General features: G+C 41.8%; 1 protein-coding gene and 1 long non-coding RNA gene across 2 annotated transcripts in view; both read left to right on the plus strand.

Annotated features, from left to right (window-relative positions):
* Positions 1–21,749, plus strand: part of LOC103788454 (uncharacterized) — a 44,273-nt gene that overhangs the window by 15,779 nt on the left and 6,745 nt on the right. The gene's annotated exons all lie outside the window — the stretch shown is intronic.
* On the plus strand, positions 112–1,906 carry LOC103788453 (uncharacterized). The gene is made up of 2 exons (XR_001907537.3): positions 112–1,349; positions 1,555–1,906. It is a non-coding gene; the product is annotated as an uncharacterized LOC103788453 (long non-coding RNA).

Below are 21,749 nucleotides of genomic sequence, written 5' to 3' on the forward strand. Positions count from 1 at the left end.
AGAGTTAGCCGTTTATCAGAAGTGAAAATAGACTGTCATTCGCAGCTCACTGGTGTTGGCTCTGAGCTGCTTCCCAGACTCTATTTCCGCAGGACGGAAAAGTCTTGCATCGTCCAAAGCTTTGCCCTGGACAGCTGCAGACAAAGCAGGCAGAACTAAGGCATCAAGACCAATCCTATTTCAAGGTAATGTTTAGAATCAATCAATGGAAAAAAAGTCCATAATCTTCAAAATACAACATTTTAAATAAAGACAGTGTAACTCTTATGCTAAAACATCTTTTTCAGAGCCCTTTTATTGGGGAGGAGATCCGTATTAGAAGTAATTTTTTCTTAATGAAGAGGCAAAACTTTACTAGTTGGAGAATGTGCAAGGATACCCTTTCGAATATTAGTTTTTTCTCCAACTATTTTCTTCTCCGTTTCTCTAAGGTTAAGTGGGCAGCCACTCTGTACTTGGTTGCCTGAGGGACGTTATTTGGTATAGTGAAAATCAGAAACGTAAGATCCTGTGCCTTTTATTTTCCCAAACCATAACTCTTGACATGAATATGGACGGCTTTCAAAAGAAGTAAAAATGTTGGAGAGAGTTCCATGGCATAGACAAAGTGGCTTAGGCAAAAATATGAAGGGGGAAGGATTTTCCTGAACTTGAAAGATTCTTTTAGGACATAAGCCTGCAGAGGGATGGGAAAAATCTCCTTATATGACTGAGGTCAATGAATTTTGCCTGTCTGGTAGGAGTGAGGGCTCAAATAGAGATTGATTGCATTTATTGTAATGTAACTGTGTGATGTTTCTCAAACACTTTTGTTTGTGAACTAAGGATCGTACTTAGGGCTGTCAAATTGTATTTTACCAATATAGAGTTTAACATAATTGTCTCTATTCTTTTTACCAAATACATGATGTACGAGAGCAGGGACTTTGTAAATCTATCACCATTGTTTCCTCTGGCATAGAGTATATGCTGAGTTAATGATATGGTAGATAAATGAATTTCAGTGCATGAGATGGTTGTTTAAACTCTTTCGCATAGGAAAGCAAGTGTCCAGTGTATATTTTAAAGAATAGTGTGTAATACTTACATATTTCTGTGTATGTGTATCATAATTACAGTAATAATCATGTTTGATATAACTTATTTAATGAACAAGTCCTTTGAAAGTTATGAAGTGCACTACATGAGTAAGGTATTTATCATATTAATATTAATAAAATGTATTCTTAGACTGGCACCAAAGTTTATCAACAATGTATCCTGCAGTAAGCTTGCTGCATTTGGAGAAAACTGGGCTCTAGAAGTGGATACATCTTTGGAAACACTGTGACAATTATGTGAAAGTGCAGGTAATTTTGATGTCTTTAAAAAATAGGTGATAATGGCATGGAGTAAGGGGTAAATTGAGCTGGAAAATAATGAATGGGATTGGAGGACTGTTTTGTCTAGAGTCGAGCTGAGCTAAGCACCCTGGCACATGACCTGAGTTCTGAAAGACGTTGGCAGATGCAAAAATAAGGCGTATTGTTTGTGATTGTTTTCATGCCGTCCCAGTTGTCCTGCTGAATCACTGCTGCTATTTCCTGAGCTTCAAGTTAGGGCTGAGACCCTCAGAAGTCTCATCAGTCAACATCTTCCATGGTCTACAGATTCATGAGAAGTTTGGAACACAGAGTCACTGGCTGCATTTTAAAGCAGCAACTTAATGGAGCCTGAAATTTTAAGTTATCGTGGCTGGAGATCAGATTGTCTACCTGCCTTGTGGGAATCTGGAGAGGGTTGATGAGATGAGCTCTTTGGAAGAATCATTGCTATATAAATATGAATCAGAGCAAAGACAATAATTCTGCCTCCAAATTGCCTTAGGAGTTAAACAGTGTTCAATAAACATAGTATAATATCGTGACTGTGTTTATAGTTGTTTCCCAAACCTGTTGTGTTAAACCCACCTTCTTGATTTTTGCTATGAACTTAGATACCATGTGTATTATTCTTAGCAGATAGTTTTAAAATGAACTTGAGTTATTTTTAATGTTTTTCATCATGGAAAATTTAAAAAATATATAAAAGTAGAAAAATTAGCATAACGAGCCCTCATGTATCCAGAGCAAGCTTCAACAATCAATAACTTGAGGTCAATCCTCAATAACTTGAGGTCAGTCAATCCTTGAGGTTAACCTCCCCCTATACACACTTTCCTCTGCATTTTTGAAGTAAATAGCAGACATCCTATCACTTCATCCATCAATAATTAAAAGTATGTCTCCAAAAAAGAGAGCTCTCTAAAAATTCATAACTATACTGGGTTAGGAAGCCAGCAGTGCTTGTTTTCTGATCACAACACTGCTGAGCTAAACAGGACGTGGTCCAGACAGGATAAAGTGTAGAAAGCCACAGGAAACAGCAGGTGGCTGCTTCACAAAACAAAAGTGATCCCCAGCTGCTTTCATTGCTCATTGTCATTAGGCACTCCCACTAGGCCATGACAGTTTACAAACGTCATGGCAACAACCTGGAAGTTACCACCCTCTCCATGACAATAACCTGGAAGTTACCACCCTCTCCATGACAATAACCTGGAAGTTATTCCCTCTTTCCTAGAAAAATGTTAATAACCTACTCAGTCATTTGCATTCACCCACCCCCTAATTTGCATGTAACAAAGTGAGTCTGAGTACAAATCCAGTTGCCAGGAATCCAGACCTTGCCAACCTTGGTGCACTGCTGGTGAGGCAGCCGTGCTCCACGCGGAGCAGCAGTCTTCAATCAAAGATTACTGTCTCACACAACTGGCTTGTTCTTTTCTGTTGTTTTTAATTTGTGACAAAGTCTCACTCTGTCACCCAGGCTGGAGTGCAGTGGTACAATCTTGGTTCACTGCAATCTCCACCTCCTGGGTTCAAGCGATTCTCCTGCTTCAGCCTCCCAAGTAGCTGTTATAACAGGTGCCCGCCACCACGCCGGGATAATTTTTGTATTTTTAGTAGAGATGGGGTTTCACTATGTTGACTAGGCTGGTCTCAAACTCCTGATCTCAGGTGATCCACCTGCCTAAGACTCCCAAAGTGCTGGGATTATAGGCATGAACCACCCTGCCTGGCCGTTTCCTGGAGAAAGCTAAGAATTCTTTTGGGCTAAGCCTGGAAGTTTTGAGGTTGCCTGCCCTGCAACAATGCTAGCATTATTACATTAAGAATTGTAGCAATTTTGTAATGCTCTGTAATATAAAATATTCAGTCAGCATGCAAATAATCCCATAGTCTCTGCAGATTGAATCCAAATTCCAAAATGTCTATACATCGCAATTGGTTCACATGTCTCCTAAATTTCTTTATCCCATACATTCTTACGTTCCTCCTCATAATTTATTTGTTGCTAATAAATGATGAATTTGTCAGGTAGTGATTCCTTTAATCTGAATTTTGCTGATCGCTTTCTCAAGTAAAGATACTTTTCAGTCCCTTATACTTGTAATAATTCAGAAACCCTTCAGCCAAGAACATTTCCCAGGTGGTGGTGTGTTATTTTATCCAATTGTTACTTTTATTGCTTTGCTTCATTATTGCAAACTATCTGCTAAGAATAATACACAATCATTCCTTTGCTTCATTATTCCATTAAGGGGTACAAAATGGTGATATTCTAATTCTGTCATTCTTTCTTCATTAATAGCTAGAGCAAGTTTATAAAAGAACTCCATTTGATCAATTATTTGATGATCTGTGGTAAGATTATATAGGGAAGGTGAATAAATGCATAATTCCTTTTTCAAATTTACCACTTTAAAAAAATGAGCTGCTTTCTTAACATCCATAAAAGATGACCCATGAGTGTTTATTATTATCATCAATTTCATAGATCTAAAGATTTTTAATGTGTTTCAATCCATTGCAATAATAATAATCATCCTCATCCTCCTCCTCATCATCAAAGGATCAAATTACTCTATTTCTGGCCATTCTGAGCCACTTCTGAATCCTTTTGACATGAACCAATAGTCCTTGATAGCTTCCTTGCCTCTGGTGTAAAGATACTTCAGCTTTGCCATGTGTATTTATATTTATCATGCATGTGAAGATATATATTTAAGATGATGTATACTACTATGCTCCACTTCTACAAAGAGTCTTAGTTCCTTGGTGTGGGAAAAGGTATTTAGGAAGTGTATTCTGTGTTCTAGAGTTGATCACTGCTACTGGTTTGCTCATTGTTTCTGTACTTTTTTATTGGACATAATGTCAAGGATAAAGTGTATGTAGTTTATACCAATATTTCCAGCTGAAATTTGGAACCACAGGTTTTCATTCAGGCTTATTGATCTCAAATGTCTGTTTCTCTTCTTTCATGCTGAAAATATCAATTACCAATGACATTAATACAATAGTGCACTTGCTTTTTTCCATAATACATACAGAACATTCTCAGAAAATTGACACTATTACTAACCATATGATTATTGAAGAAAGCAGAAGATGTTCTTTTGGGCAATCTTTTTATCTTTAGGATATATCTCTCTAAGGATATGCGATCAAGTTACTGCTTGTAAAGTTTCTTAAGATAATCTCTACATGTGGTTGTGACACCAATTTGACATGTAGTTTCATTTTGCTGCAGGTTTTTAGGAATTATCTTTCCCTTTAATTTTGTATTTTTTAACTTTTTTATTTTGAAATAATCATAGATTGACAGAAATAATCATAGATTGACAGAAAGTACCCTTTACCCAGTTTCTCTAATGGTTTTCATCTTACATTCTTTTAGGACAATATAAAAGTCAGAGATTTGAATTTGATAAAACGTGTGCATGTAGTTGTATGTTATTTTGTCTATTAAGTAGATTTGTGTAACCAACATCACAATCAAGACACAGAACTCTTCCACCCACAAAGATCTCCCTAGTGCTGCTCTTCTGTAATTATGCCCATGTCCTCCCACTATGGTGCGTGACTCTGACAACCATCAATCAGTTTCCATCTCTATAATTCTGTTCATTTTGAGAATGTTATATAAACGGAATTATATATCATATGATATTTTGGATTGGCCTTAAAAAACAGGATAATGTCCTTGAAATACATTCAAGTTGTGTGTATCGATAGTTGGTTTCCATTCCTGAATATCATTCCGTGATATGAAAGCACCACAGTTTGTTTAACCGTTCACCTGCTGAGGTCATTTTGGTTATTTCCAGTTTTTGACTATATGAATAAAGCAGCTATAAACAATAGCGTGCAGACTGCTGTGTGGACACGAGTTTACATTTCTCTGGAATAAACACTCAATAGTGCAGCTGCTGGATTCGATGCTCAGTGCGTGTTTAGTTTTAAGAAGCCTGCCAAACTGTTTCCTGGAGTGGCTGTACCATTTTAAATTCCCATCGGCAATGTAGGAGAGATCCAATTCTTCTGCATCCTCATCAGCATTTGATGTTGTCATTACTTTTTATTGAACTGCTCTAATAAGTGTATAGCGATATCTCGTTTTGTTCTTAATTTGTTTTTCCCTAATGGCTACTGATGATGGACATGTTTTCATGTGCTTATTGGCCATCTGCACATTATCTTTGGTGAGGTACCTATTTATGTCTTTTGCTCATTTTCTAATGGATTGTTTTTTGTTGTTGAGCTTTGAGAGTTATAGATATGAGCCCTTTGTCATAGACGTAGTTAGAACATATTTTTTCCCAGTATGTAGCTTGCCTTTTCATCCTCTTACAGAATCTTTCTTAGAGCAAAGCATTTTCATTTTAAGTCTAATTTATTCAGTTTTTGTTTTAGGGATTATGCTTTTGGTGTCATTCTAAAAATGCTCAACAAAATCCTAGGTCCTAAAACTGTTCTCCTAAGTTATCTTCTAATATTTTTTATGACTGTACATTTTACACTTAGATTTGTGATTCATTTTGAGTTAATTTTTGAATAAGCTGTAAAGTGCAGGTAGAGGTTCATTTTTAACCATGGATGTCTAATTACTGTGACTCTATGTGTTGAAAAACCCTGTCCTTCCTTCATTAAACTGCTTTTATACCTTTGTAAAAAAAATCAGCCGGTTATAGTGCATGGCTTTATTTCTGAGTTTTCTATTCTGTTCCATTCATCTCTGTGGGTCAAATCATCCTCAGCCAACACCCTGCTGTTTGATTGCTGTGACTACATAAGCCTTTAAGTCATGGAGAGTGACTACTCACGCTTTATTTTTCTTTCTTCAGAATTGTTTAAGCTCTTCTAGTTAATTTGCTTTGCTATATAAATTTTAGAATAGGCCCAGCGTGGCGATGAACACCTGTAATCCAGCACTTTGGGAGGCGAGCTCAAGAGTTCAAGAGCAGCCTGGGCAATATGGCGAAACCCATCTCTAAAAAAAAAACCCAAAAAACCAAAAGATTAGCCAGCCATGGTTGGGCAAGCCTGTATTCTCAGCTACTTGGGAGGCTGAGGTGAGAGAATCGCTTGAGTCTGGGAGGCTGAGGCTGCAGTGAGTCAAGATTTCACCAACTGTACTTCTGCCTAGGCAACAGCAAAACCATGTCTCAAAAATTTTTTTAAAGTATAATCTTGTCTGTATCTCCATAAAAATCTTGCTAGTATTTTGACAGACGTTGTGTTGAACGAGTATTTCGTGTTGGAGAGAACTGACGTTTTTAAGTCACACGGTCAGTATGGGATGCCTCTCCACTTATTTAGATCTTCTCTTTTGTTAGTTTTCAGAATAACAGTTTTGAATGTGTTTTACTACATTTTATTTTTACTGAGCTATTGTAAAGGGTATTGTGCTTTTACATGTTTACTGCTGATGCGTACAAATACAAATGCTTTCTGTATATTGATCTTACATCTCATAACTTTGCAGAACTCAGGAGTCCTACATGGCATTTTTTTGGGTAGATTCCTTGGGAATCTCTATATAGACCACTACGTCATCTGCTCATCGGCCAGTTTACTTCTTCATTTCCAATCGGTGTAACTTTTATTTCCTTTTCTTACCATATTGCTCTGGCTAGAACTTCTAGTATGTTGAATGGCAATGGTTACAGTGAACATCCTTGCCTCTTTCCTGATCTTATGGGGAAAGCATTTCTCCCATTTGGGCTCCAATTATCTTATTCAGTCTGTTGGTTTATGTCTCCTGCCAAGGGGCAATTTCAGCCATGACTGCTTGGAGCACCTTTTCAGCCTCACCTTCTTTCTCTTCTTTTTCTGACTCTTCCATGACAAAAGTATTAGATCTTTTACTATAACCCCACATGTCCTTGAACCACTGTTTATCTTTTTCAGTCTATTTTCTCTGTTGTTAAGATTGGTTAATTTCTATCATTCTTTCTTCTAGTTAATTATTATTTTATCTGTCTTTTCCAGTCTGCTGTTGAGTCTCTTCTTTGAGTTTTTCTTCTGTATTTTGGTTATTGTAATTTTTGATTCTAAAATGTCCGTTTAGATCTTATTTATATCTTCTATTTCTTTGCTGAGACTTAATAATTTCTAATTTAAGTGATTTTATATATGCTGTTGAAGCACATTTATGACAACTGCTTTAAAATCCTTGTTAGATAATTCTAATGTCTGTCATCTTACTGGTGGCCTCTTTCAATTGTCTTTTTTTTTTTTTTTTGAGATGGAGTTTTGCTCTTGTTGCCCAGGCTGGAGTGCAATGGTATGATCTTGGCTCACTGCAAGCTCTGCCTCCTGGGTTCAAGCAATTCTCCTGCCTCAGCCTCCCGAGTAGCTGAGATTACAGGCATGCACCATCACGCTGGATAATTTTGTACATTTAGTAGAGATGGGGTTTCTCCATGTTGGTCAGGCTAGTCTCAAACTCCCGACCTCAGGGGATCCACCCGCCTTGGCCTCCTAAAGTGAGAATACAGGTGAGAGCCACTGCACCTGGCCTCAATTGTCTTTTTAAATTCAGTTGAAGAAATTGCCAGTTCTTGGTATGATGAGTGATTTTTCAATTGAAACCCGGAAATGTTGGGTATTACACGGTTCTAAATATTATTAAAATATTGCATTTTAGGTCTTTGGAACATTGCTCCGTGTTTAAGGAGAGGGGGCACTGCCCTTTATTGCATGATGGTGAAAGTCTATGTTCCCCCGTCAGGCACTGTTGACATCTGGGGAGAAGGGGATCCTTGTCATTGCTGGGTGGGACTGAAGGTTCAAGCTCCCCACTGGATCTCTTTTGATAACATCGTGTCTGAGAGGAAGAGGGGCACCTTGTTACATCTCCCCATGTGGTTGACACTAACACCGTGGTGTTGGGTGGGCAGTGTTTTTTACTGTTGAGCAGGAATGAACGTCTTGACTCTCCACTGAAACTCCTCTGATCCAACCCCAACCAAGAGAGTGTGGGAACCTCTTTACTACTGGTGCGGGCTGGAGTCCAGGCTTCCCATGTGGTTTCCACTGACACTAGGGAATGGGGAAGGCAGCGGGGACAAAAGTCTCAGTTCCTGATTCATCCTTTGCTAACACCTCCCTGGAGGAGGGGGAGATGTGTGCTTCATTACAGCCTGGTACAGGTCAAGGTCTCCAGTTGGCTTTTGCTGGTGGGTGTGAGTGGGGCTCTGTTCTGTAGTGTTGGGCTGGAGTAGAGTAGTTACTGTCAAAATATTTTCTATCTTGCTAGGCTGTCCCTTTCCTGGTTTTTTGAGTTGAAAACCAAAGGCTCTCCTTGGAGAATTTTTTTGTCTGTGTTCACTGGAATTTCTAGGTTGCCAGCTTCTGCAGTATTTAGTATGGGTAGGTACTTGAAGTAAAAAGAATACTTTTTATCCTGTCCTTCTTCAGGTCTCAAGGTCTCTTGCTAGTCTGCCTTCTCAGCATCTTTTAGCTTTCTTATATTTATGTAAATGTGCAGGATTTTAAGTTATAGCTAGCAGGAGGAATAAGGAAAAGTATGCCCACTCCATTTTGTGAATGCGCAGGGTTTTAAGTGTAGCTAGCAGGAGGAATAAGGAAAAGTGTGCCCACTCCATTTTATTGGAAGAAGCATTCGCTAACTTTGTTTCATCATTATGCAAAAACATTCCTTTATTTCTGAAGTCAAATCTTCAAAGTAAATAAGATTATCCTGTATTCCTGTTGCCTCCACCATTATCTCTTTCCCTTTAGATAATGTTATAATGGTTTTTTTTTAGTTTCTGGTTTCTCTCTCTCTCTCTCTCTCTCTCTCTCTGTGTGTGTGTGTGTGTGTGTGTGTGTGTGTGTGTATGCTCCCACTTTCTAGAAAATGATAGCCTACTATATGCACTTGTCTATACCTTGTTTTTCTTGACTTAATAGGCTGGGTGGTATTATGGTATTTATGGGAATATTTCTCACAGCTGCATAGTACTCCTTTGTGTGGATTTGTATAATTTACTCAAGCAGTCTTCTACTGATGAACTTTTGAGTTGCTTGCTGTCTTTTGCCAGTTGGGCACTTTTCCAATGTCAGTAAATTTATTTAAGAAGTAAACTTTATATCACTAGCATAAAATGTAAGACACATATTTCTTACTATGTAAATAAAGTAAATGTAAAATTGCATGGAATGAAAACAGAACATTTAAATAAAATTCCCACCTGTTACTTTTGCCTATTAATACTCTTGCCTTATAATACATTTGGATCTTTCTTTGTTAAAAAAGCGAGATTAGCAATTGATTCTGTTAATAATGACTGGCGACTTTCTTTTTAGTGGTAATCATAAAAATTTAAAGATCACTGAAATGAAAATTGCACTAGAAGACTGAGGTGCATGTTACTAATGTCTTGTCTTTGTACTAACAATGAAGTTGTCACTGGTAGTATGAGATTTCCTCACCGGGGCTTTGTTCTTTTGCCACAAGAGCATACAAAATAATATGTGACGTGTGCTGAGTTCTCACTCTGTTCTTGGGGAGCTAGTTACTATCTCATATAATGCTCCCAACAATCCCATAAGGTAGGGATGTCTACTAGCCACATGTAACAAATGAGGAAACAAAGCCTTATTGCTCTCAATCCCACAGCTCTTATGTGGGAATTTGAGTCTTGGTGAGCATCTGTGTGGAAACCAAGTCCATCCTTATAACTGTACTGCACAGCCTCTCCAAGCCATGATTTGTGATGTCCTATCTCTCTGTAGTACAGGAAAATGAACTTCAGGTGATATGGTTTGGGTCTGCATTCCCACCCAAATCTCACGTGGAATTGTAATCCCCAGTGTTGGAGGAGGGGCCTGGAGGGAGGGGATTGGATCATGGAGGCAAATGTCTCCCATGCTGTTTCTTGTGACATTGAGCGAGTTCTCACAAGATATGATTGTTTAGAAGTGTGCAGCATGTCTGCCTTCTCTCTATCTCTCCTGCCAGCAATGTAAAGATGTACTTGCTTTCCCTTTTCCTTCCACCATGATTGTGAGTTTCCTAGGACTGCCCCAGAAGCAGCAGCCTATATAGCTGCAGAACCATGAGCTGATTAAACCTGCTTTCTTTACAGATTACCCAGTCTCAGGTATGTTTTCACAGCAGCACAAGAACTGACTAATACAGAAAATTAGTACCAGAGAAGAGGGTCATTGCTATAAAGATACCTAAAATTATGGAAATGACTTTGAAACCGGGTAGCAAGCAGAGGCTGAAACATTTTGCAGGGCTCAGAAGAAGATGGGGAGACTAAGGAACATTTGGAAATTCCTAGAGACTTCTTAAATGCTTGTCAATGTGCTGATAGTGATATGGACAGTGAGTCCAGGCTGATGAGGTCTCAGACGGAGATGGGAGCTGGAGTAAAGCTCACTCTTGCTATGATTTAGCAAAGAGACTGGTGGCATTGTGCCCCGGCTCTAGAAATCTGTTGAACTTTGAACTTGAGAGAGATGATTTAGGACATCTGGAGGAAGAAATTTCTAAATAGCAAGACATTCAATATGTGGCCTGGCTGCTTCAAAAAAAACCTATTCTTGGCTGGGTGTGGTGGCTCATGCCTATAATCTCAGCACTTTCAGAGGCTGAGGTGGGTGAATCACCTGAGGTCAGGAGTTCAAGACCAGCCTCACCAACATGGTGAAACCCTGCCTCTACTAAAAATATGAAAATTAGCTTGGTGTGGTGGTGCATGCCTGTAGTCCCAGCTACTTGGGAGGCTGAGACAGGAGCATCACTTGAACCTTGGAGGCAGAGGTTGCAGTGAGCTGAGATTATGCCACTGCACACCAATCTGGGCTACAGAGCAAGACTACTTCAAAAAAAAAAAAAAAAAACTAAACAAAAACAACCACACACACACACACACACACAAACAAAAAACAAAGCCTATACTCATTTGCATATGCAAATGAATGACCTTAAATTGGAACTTATATTTAAAAAGGAAACAGAGCATAAAAGTTTGGAAAACTTGCAGACTGATCATGTGGTAGAAAGAAAAATTCCATTTTCTGTGGAGGAATTCAAGCTGGCCACAGAAATTTGCATGATGTTAATAACCAAGACAATGGGGGAAAATACCTCCAAGGCATTTCAGAGACCTTTGCAGCAGTCCCTCCCATCACAGGCCTGGAGGCCTAAGAGGGAAAAATGGTTTCATGGGTCAAGCTCAGGATCTCACTTTTCTGTGCAGCATCCGAACATGGTGCCCTGCATTGTGGCTACTCCAACATCAGCCATGGCTAAAAGGGTCCCAGATATGTCTCAGGGAACTGTTCCAGGAGGTGCAAACTGCAAGTTTTGGTGACTTCCATGTGGTGTCAAGCTCACGGGTGTGCAGAGGACAAGAGTTGAGGCTTGAGAGCTTCCACCTAGATTTCAGAGGTTGTATGGAAATGTCTGGATGTCCAGGCAGAAGTTCGTTGCAGGGGTGAAGCCCTCATGGAGAACCTCTATTAGGTTAGTGCAGAGGGGAAATGTGGAGTTGGAGCCACCATATAGAGTCTCCACTGAGGCACTGCTTAGTGGAGCTGTGAGAAAAGGGCCACCATCTTCAAGACCCCAGAATGGTAGATCCACTGACAGCTTGACTATGTGACTGGAAAAGCCACAGGCACTCAATACCAGCCTTTGAAAGCAGCTGGTTTGGGGAGGCTGTACCCTGTGAAGCTGCAGGAGCACAGCTGCCCAAGCCTTGGGAGACCACCCCTTGCATCAGTGTGGTCTGAATGTGAGACATGGAGTCAAAGAAAACTATTATAAAACTTTAAGACTTAATGACTGCCCTGTTGGGTTTCGGACTTGCATGGAGCCTGTAGCCCCTTTGCTTTGGTGAATTTCTCTATTTTGAAATGGGAACATTTACTCAATGCCTGTCTCCCCTTTGTAGCTCGGAAGTAAATAACTTGATTTGATTTTACAGGCTCATACACAGAATGGACTAGCCTTGTCTCAGATGAAATTTTGGACTTGGGTTTTGAGTTAATAGTGGAATGAGTTAAGGCTTTGGGAGACTGTTGAGAAGACATGATTGCATTTTGAAATGTGAGAAGGATGTGAGATTTGGGAGAGGCTGGGGCAGAATAATGTGGTTTGGGTTTGTGTCCCTGCCCAAGTCTCATGTGGAATTGTAATCCTTATTGTTGGAGGAGGGGTCTGGTGGGAGGTGACTGGATCATGGGAGTGGACTTTCTGCTTGCTATTCTCAGGCTAGTGAGTGAGTTCTCTCAAGATCTGGTCGTTTAAAAGTGTGTAGCACTTCCCTCTTTTCTTTTTCTCTCCCATTGGCCATGTAAATATGTGCCTGTAAGTTTCATGAGACCTCCCCAGAAGCAGAAGCCTGTATAGCCTGCAGAACTGTGAGCTGATTAAATCTCTCTTCTTTAAACATTACCTGGTATCAAGTAGTCTTTATAGCAGTGTGACAACTAATACAGTGGTGCAGGCAGAACCAGTTGTGGGAACAAAAAATTCTGCTGTAACTCAAGTGTGTCAGTTACTATTTGTACTTACCTATGGTGGGTTTTTAGGCTTGGTTTCTTCGCCTGTAAAATTGAGATGATATCCATGTATATCCCAGGTTTCTTTTGAGAATTTCTGCGTTGTATATTCTCATACAATTTAATGTTGCAAGTGTTTATTTATTCATTCATTTATTCAGTGAGACAGCACCTCCTACCGGCCAGATGCAGTTCTGCCAGCTGTGGAGGACACAGCGCGGGAGCACAGGCAGATGCCCCAGCTGAAAACACTTCCAGCCCAGCAATGACAGAAAGCATGAGCTCTGGAATCAGAAAGGCATGGGTCCAAATCCTGGTTCTGCCGCTTCTGGCATTTGAACTTGGGCAAAGTTCCCTACCCTCCCAGCCTTTTTTTTTTAAAATTTTCCATCTATAAAATGCAGATCTTGACCTTTAGTCTTATAAATAGTATTCTGTGGTTTTTAAGTGAGGTAATAAATATAAAGCCTAATCAACAATATATAGTTTTGTAGAGAATATATGTAAACACCTCTAAAGTCTATTCAGGAAGCATGAATATGTATAAAAATGTCAGCTGGGTGCGGTGGCTCAAGCCTGTAATCCCAGCACTTTGCGAGGCTGAGGCGGGTGGATCACGAGGTCAAGAGATCGAGACCATCCTGTTCAACATGGTGAAACACCGTCTGTACTAAAAATACAAAAAATTAGCTGGGTATGGTGGCTCATGCCTGTAATTCCAGCTACTCAGGAGGCTGAGGCAGGAGAATTGCCTGAACCCAGGAGGTGGAGGTTGTGGTGAGCCGAGATCGCGCCATTGCACTCCAGCCTGGGTAACAAAAGGGAAACTCTTTCTCAAAAAAAAAAAAAAAAAAAAGTCTGCTACAACCTTATGGTGATAAATTTAAAAAATCAGTGTAAGTACAGCTACCAAGTTAAGATTCATGGTAATTACAAATGTACTGGAAGCCCATAATTAAACAAACCCAGGAGAAATTAAGCTTCATGAAACTCATCCTGAGTTATTAAGTTACAAACCCATCCAAAGTTCAATTTGGTGTTTCTATAATAATCTGACTCCCTGGAACAAATTCTTAATTTGTTAAAGCACAGAGTAATTTGTAAACGTCCTCTAAAAAGCAGACCTCTATAACATTCTTAATCAAGTTTATTGTGTGACATATTTGAGCGTAAAAACACAGTCCTTACCTGTATAATTAACAGCTCTTCATTAAATGCACAACAGTGAGCTCTAGAAACAAATGCAGATGCATAAGTGAAATAGAGGCTATTTTTACAGTGAAATAATCAGTCAGTATAAGGAAGTTTCTTACGTATTCAAAGAAAATTAACTCTTCCAGACCAAGCAGGCAGTATAGAATGAATTTCTTGGATTTCAGAGACCAAGAGACCTTGTAATTTACATCATCTAATAAAACAATTGACTTAAAAACTAGCTTACTTAATGGAAGAATAACTGCATTTTAGAAAAAAGTATGGTCAGTGGACTTGGTTTCAAAGGCAAGTTTTGATTAATGATATTTTTACATTTGCTGAAAAAGTAACACAAATTTATTTCTCTAAAGTGCACCAGATTCTCATCCTGGAAGACAGGTATGATATTTCAGAGCTTTAAAAATTCTCAGACATGACAGACTTGGAGTTGCTTTGATGGGGACTGCCTGATTTGAGAATCATTCTTTGTTCAGTTAAAATCTGTTAAATTGAAAAAAAAATTCTGAGAGAGTCTGATCATAAATTATCTTACTAAATATAAAGGCCTGATGTTCACTTAAATGTACCTTAATTAATTTATTCATTTATCAAATACTACTGAGAGCCTGCACTATACCAGGCACGTGTCAGCCCTGGGGAACCAAAATCTAACAGGCAGCTACTCTGACCTAAGTCAGTCTAGTAGGTAAGTACGTTACATGAACCAGTAATCGCAACACACTGTGATAAGTCTTTTTCAAAAGAACTTTCATGATGGCATGAAAAAGGGAAGGACCCGCTCGGACGGTTCGGATTAGGGCAGATTTTACCCATTTTCTGGAGCTTGGTGTGGTCACTAAGAAGTGAGACGAAGATGGACATTCCCGGAAGAGACAACCACTGCTCCTCATCATGAAACCACCAAACAGAGGGAAAGTTCAGGTGACTGAATTTGCTGTGTCTTCATTGTTGTTTCCCAGGGCTAAAAGAGATGGAAACAAAGTGAGAAAGAAAGATGAAGTTGGCAAAATCAGCAGGGAAGATACTGCCATGAAGGGAATGTGCTTGTTGGTGCCGTTGCTCTACAGCGTCACTGCTCTGTGTACTGAAGTGTGGTTTTGTACTGGCTGGTAACGGTCTTTCTTTTCCATTTTAATGCACCTTTCAGCAGCCCTTGTAAGGCAGGTTTGGTGGTAATGAATTCCCTGAGCATTTGCTTGTCTGAAAATGATCTTATTCCTTCTTCACTTACAAAGCTTAGGTTGGCTGTATATGGAATTCTTGGTTGGAGTTTTTTTTCCTTAAGAATGTTGAATTTAGACACCCCCAGCTCCCCAAATCTCTTCTGGCTTATAGAGTTTCTGCTGAAAGATTTCACTGTTAGTCTGATGGTGCTCCCTTAGTAGGTGACCTGCTCTTTCTCTCTGGCCACCTTTTTCTTTCATTTTTGACCTTGGAAAATCTGATGATTATGTGTCTCGGGGATGATCTTGTCTAGTAGCCTGCATTTCCTGAATTTGAATGTTGGCCTCTCTAATGCAGATGGGGAAGTCTTCACAGACCTCATCCTGAAACATGTTTTCCAGGTGGTCTGCTTTCTTCTCATCTCTTTCAGGACAACCAGTGATTTCACAGATTTGACTTCTTTATATAATATCATGTTTCTCAAGGTTTTCTTCATTGCTTTTCATTTATTTTGTCTGATTACCTTACTTCAGAAAGTCAAGCTTTAAGCTCTGAGATTCTTTCCTCAGCTTGGTCTGTTTTGCTGTTAATATTTGTGATTGCATTTTGAAATTCTTGTAGTGTGTTTTTCAGCTCTATTGTGTCAGTTAGTTAGTTTTTTATACTGCCTGTTTTTTTCTATGAGCCCCTGTATCCTTTCATTGTGATTCTTAGATTCCTTGGATTGGGTGTTGATGTTCTCCTGAATCTCAATACTCTTATTTCCTACCCACATTCTAAATTCTATTTCTGTGTTTGTAGCCATCTGAGCCCGGTTAGGAACCCTTGAGGGCTCACGCTGTCGTTCAGAAGACAGAAGACGCTCTGGCCATTTTAGCTGCTGGGGTTCCCGTGCTGATTCTTTCTCATCTCTTTCTGTGGGTGTTCCTTCAGCTACAGCGTAGTTTGAGTAGTCAGCAGACTTCTTTTTTGCATGTTTCCAGAGAGCTGAGGCTTTGTGCAGGGTCTTTGTTTGTAGCTGACTTCTCGTTTTTGGTTTCACAGGGAGGTATGTTAGCAAAATAATTTTGGGTTTGAAGGTCTGGGGTGTGATCCAGTAGGTGGTGCTTAGGTATAATGGTCGGTAAGTAGGCTCGTGCACAGCCATGTGACTCCTCTATATTTATTTCCTCACAGTTGCAGCCATGCTCCCTCTCAATGAGCTGAAAATGTGGGCGCTTCTCACATGTGAATGCTGGCTACAAATCTCAGCTTGGCACTCCCGGGTTACACACCACAGCTCTGGGGTGATCTCAGGGCTTACATTTCTGCCCTAATTAGGAGGCAGTAGAGGAAAGGACCCTAGCAGTGGTTGTGGTCAAGGGTCTTTCACTTGTCTCCTGGGGCTCCACCCTAGAAAGATGTGGAGCTGCAATCAATTGGTGCGATCAGCCTGGGACCGGGGGCCTGTGCTGTGGGCCCAAGCTGGGGGCCCTGCCTGATAACAAGTTGGGGAGATGGTAGGTGGGACTTGTGGGAGACAGACAGGCAAGTTCCTGGAGGTGTGGGTGTGGCACTTAGGTTCTCTGCTCCTTTTTCAGTCTGAGGACAGTAGGGGCAGTGCCACTGCTGAGGAAGTGGGAGAGGGGCTTTTGGTCGTCCCTGGGAGCTCCACCTCTGACAAATGTGGAGCCACTGCTACTGGGAGTGTGTTCAGCCAAGGGGTGGGACGGCTGTGCTGCTGGCTTTAGCTGGGGGCTCTGCTTGTTGGGGAGCAGGGGCTTGAGGGCTCACTGGGAAGAGACTGGGGTCCTCTCCACATGGTGACTGTGGCGTGCTGTAAGCTCAGCTGTAACCCTCAGGCTCTTCATTTCTTCTCCAGGCAGAGAGCAGCCGGGGCAAAACTGCTTCTGTGGCAGGGGCAGAGGGGCTGTCCGTCACCCCTAGGAACCTCTCCCTAGGGAAATTTAGAGCCACTACCAGTGGGAATGGTCAGCCACGGGTGGGGCAGCTGTTCTGTGGTCCTGATCCCAGGCCCTGTCTGGTGAAAAGTCGGGGGTGGGATTCTCAGGGTAGAGGGACTGAACTCCTCTCTGTAAGGTGGCTGCTGTGTGCTGCAAGTTTCAGCATAGAGTCCAGGCCCTTTGTTCCTTCTCTAGCCCGAGGGTGCTTAGGGTGTGGAAAGTCTGTTTGCCTGTTGACCCTGGGATCTCCTCCTTGGAGAGATGCTGAGCTGCCTCTGATTGAAGTGACCAGGGTGAGGGTAGGGTGGTTCTGCTGGCAGAGTCCAGCCCAGCCCCCAGCCTCTGCGGATTCTCCAGTGCCTCGAGGTAGCAAAGGTGAGTACTACGGCAAGACAGCAAAGATGGCGGTCACCCCTCCATTTGGGACGTCCATCCCAGGGAGGTGCAGGGCTGCTGTCAGCCCAATAGCCTCAGCAACAGGTGGCTGGAGTCCCAGGTCATGAGGTCCAGCCTAGGGAGGAGAAATGAGGTCATCTGGCCACTTTTCCAGAGGGCAGCTGTGCTATGCTGGGGTCGGCTCCAGTCCCTGGTCACCTTGGACTCCCCAGGCCCTGAAGGCAGGAGTAGTGAAGTCGCAAAACAGCGAAGATGCTCGTCCACCTTTCCTTTGGTGGCCCAGTTCCAGGGAGGTGAGGAGCCACTGCAAGGCCGAGTACACCAGTGCAGGGAGGTCGGAGTCCCAGGTGGGGAGGTCTCCCCCAGTGAGGAGAAATGGATCTGAGAGCAGTGTATAAAAAGCAGTCTGGAGCCTTTTCCATGTGATGGTGGCCCTGGGCTGGGGTCAGCTCCAGTCCCTGGTCACCTCGGACTCTAGTGCCTGAAGGCAGCAATGATAACAAAGGCTGTGGGACCGCAAGGATGGTGGCACACCTCCCTCCAGGAGCTCCCCCTCAGCTGAGGCTTGGAGCTGCTGTGGGAGAGCAGGCCTGAAAAGGCCTGCTGTGGGTGGCTGGAGCCCCAGGCCGGTGGTCTTATCCCATGGGGTGCTGGGGAAGTGAGGCCTGCAGACCTTGGCTGCTGAGCCCTGGACTCAACCCCTTTCCTGGGTGTATGAGGGAGCCTGGCCTCCCGCTTTCCTCGGGGCTGGGGTGTTAGGGAGACTGATTCCCCTTTTCCTGGGGGGGGGGCGTGTGAGGGAGCCCAACCCCCTTTTCCTGGGGGTGTGTGAGGGAGCCTGACCTTTCCCTTTCCTGTTGGGGGAGGCATATGAGGGAGCCTGACTTCCCCCTTTCCCGGAGGCCTGTGTGGGAGCCTGATCGCCTTCCTTTCCTGGTCGAGTGTGTGGGAGCTTGATTTTCCCCGTTTCCTGGGGGAGTATGTGGAGCCTAACTTTCCGCTTTTCTGGGGCCATGTGAGGGGCCTGACTTCTTCCTTTCCTGGAGCTGCACCTGCTATTGCTGGGATTCCCAAGGATCCAGGCTCTGGGACCTTACATGTGCCCGATAGGCAGTTCTGCCAATCTCCCTGTAGCTCTGCATTCAGATTGAAAACCGTGGTGGAGCAGTTTCACAGGTGGGTCTCCTGGCTGAAGGTTGTGAAGATCTGTGGGGGGGGGGTCCCCAAGGTCTGTCACTCAGTCAGCATTTCCCTCGGCGGGGGAGCCTCTGCATTCTGTCCTCAGTTAAGTAGTCTCATCCTCTGCCTAGTGAAGCCACCGTGACAGCACAAAGAGCACAGCCGACTTACTGTTCATTACTCAGTCATTGAGTGCTGTGCACTTTATCTCTTAAATATGTCACAAAAGTTTCAACTTTTTCTCTTTTTCTATCATTGGGGTTTCCCGTTGTGTCTTTGCCACCGGGGTGCATAATCCAAACCGGAAGTGTGAGTTTGTCACTGTCCTGCTTAGTTTTCAGTGTGAAGTCTTGGCTCTTAAGCACTGGACACAAGGCTGCAGATCTGACGGTTGCTCCATTTCTGTTGCTGTGGGCACTGGTAGTTCACAAATGCAGGTCATGCTTTTAGTTCCAGAACGCACCATGCTGTTTTTCTTCTCTCTTTCTCTGCCTACGCTCTTTCTACCTAAAATGAGTTCTTCATTTCCTATCACTTCCATTGCTGTTAATCTAACAATCTCGTCAAACCCAGCTCCATGCACACCTTTCCCAGACGCTCTCATTGACGAATATCATGGACACTGGTACAAGCAGGGCTGAGTGTTAAAAAGAACATTACTATGTGGTTTGGGTGCCAGTTAGACGGGATGAGGAGTGGGCATCTGAACTGAGATCTGAAAGGAAGGGGGGTCAGGGAAATAGTCTTCCAGGGAGAAGGAAATCAAATGCAAAAAAGGCCCTGAAGTGAGAATAAATCAGATTTTTGGAAGAATAGAAAGAAAGACAGCATGTCTGCAAGCGAGTGGGCGGAAGGAGGAGCGGTGGAGATGAGCTTTGAGAACCGGATTGTGTAATTCTTTCTGGCATGTAAAGGAGATTGTATTTTATTCCAAGTGGAATGTGGTGTTACTACAGAGTTGAAAAGACCGTTTTATTGAAGTATAATGTAATCCAATACACTGCACATATTTAAAGGACACAATGCAATACATTTTAGCATATGTATATGCCTTTACCACCATCGTCACAATCCGCAACCAAGGGAGTGACCTTATCTGCCACCATTTCGTTCCTCTAACTTCCTCTCCCAGCCGCCCTGTCCACAGCCAACCACTCACCTGCTCTCTGTCCCTTTAGATTAGTGTGCAATACCTAGAATTTTTATATACAGAGGATGACACGAAACGTACTCTTTTGTGTGTGGTCTCTTTCACCGAGCAAGACTATTTTGAGATACATCCACGTGTGGCATGTATCGATAGCTATTTCTTTGTGTTGCTGGGTAGTATTCTGTGGTTCAGATATGCAACCGTTTATCCTTTTACCAGTTGACGGGCATTTGAGTTGTTCACCGTGTTTGACTCTTAAAAATAAAGCTGCTGTGAATATTTTTTGCAATATTTTGAGGGGACATAAGGTGTCATGTCTCCTGGGTAAGTATCTATGAGTGGAGTGGAATGGTTGGACCACATGATAAGTGTGTGCCCAAGTTTTAAACTAACTACCAAAGTGGCTAAGCCATTTTACATTCTCACGAGCGGGGATGAGAGTCTGAGTTCTTCCGTAGACTCCCAGACATTTAATGTGATCAGCCTTTTAAGTTTTAGTCTTTCTAATAGGCGGATAGTGGTGTCTCACTGTGAATTTTATTAGCATTTCCCTGAGAACTGGTGATGTTGAGCATCTTTTCATGTGTCTCTGGGAAACACATCTATTTTCTTTGCTGTGATGTCTATTCTGACACTGTGCCCATTTTTAAAAACATTTTTTCTTGTCATAAATCCTGTATCAGATAATATCTGAAACTATTTTCTCTTGATTTGTAGGGTGTCTTTTCATCCTCTTAACAGTGTTTTTCAATGAGTAGATGGGTTTAATTTTGATGATGCCCAAACTATCAATGTGTTATTTTATAGCGTTACATTAAAAACGTTTACTTGGGCCATAACATTTTCTCCTGTTTTCTTTAAAATTTATGTAGTTTTAAGTTTTGCATTTAGATATATGATCCATTTGGAGTTAATTTTTATATATATTGGACATTATGTATTGAAGTTTTTTTGTTTGTTTGTTTTTTGAGATGGAGTTTCGCTCTTGTTACCCAGGCTGGAGTGCAATGGCGCGATCTCGGCTCACCGCAGCCTCCGCCTCCTGGGTTCAGGCAATTCTCCTGCCTCAGCCTCCTGAGTAGCTGGGATTACAGGCACGCGCCACCATGCCCAACTAATTTTTTGTGTTTTTAGTAGAGACGGGGTTTCACCATGTTGACCAGGATGGTCTCGATCTCTTGACCTCTTGATCCACCTGCCTCGGCCTTTCAAAGTGCTGGGATTACAGGCGTGAGCCACCGCGCCCGGCCTTTTTTTTTTTTTTTTTTTTTTTACATAAAAGTATCCAATTCTTTCAGCACGGTATGTTGGAAAGACGATCTCTTCTTCGTTGAATTGCTCTGCACTCTTCTCAAAAACCACTTGCTCACCTAGGTTTCCATCCATTGGTTTTGGTACCAACACCTTGGTCTTAACACCAAGACAATACGTCTTAGTTATTTAAACTTTATATGAAGTCTTGATAACAAACTGAATTAGTTCTCCAATTTTTTAAAGTTGTTCTTGTTATTTTAGGTTCTTGGAACGTCCCCATAAATGTTAGCATCAGTTTGTCAATTTCTATACAGAAGCCTGCTGCGATATTGACTGTGATTGCATTGAATCTACAGATCAGTTTAGGGAGAATTAAAATGTTAATAATGCATCTTCTGAACCATAAACCTAGTATATCTCTCCATTCATTAAGGTCTTTTTAAAATTTTTCTTGATGGCAGCTTATAGTTTTCCATGCGAGCATATTTTTTTTTCTGTGCCACATATAGAATTACCACACATTTAACAACTTAGAACAACACATATTTATTAGCTAGTAAA

Source organism: Callithrix jacchus, chromosome 16, assembly GCF_049354715.1.
Source record: "Callithrix jacchus isolate 240 chromosome 16, calJac240_pri, whole genome shotgun sequence".
Lineage (NCBI taxonomy): Eukaryota > Metazoa > Chordata > Mammalia > Primates > Cebidae > Callithrix > Callithrix jacchus.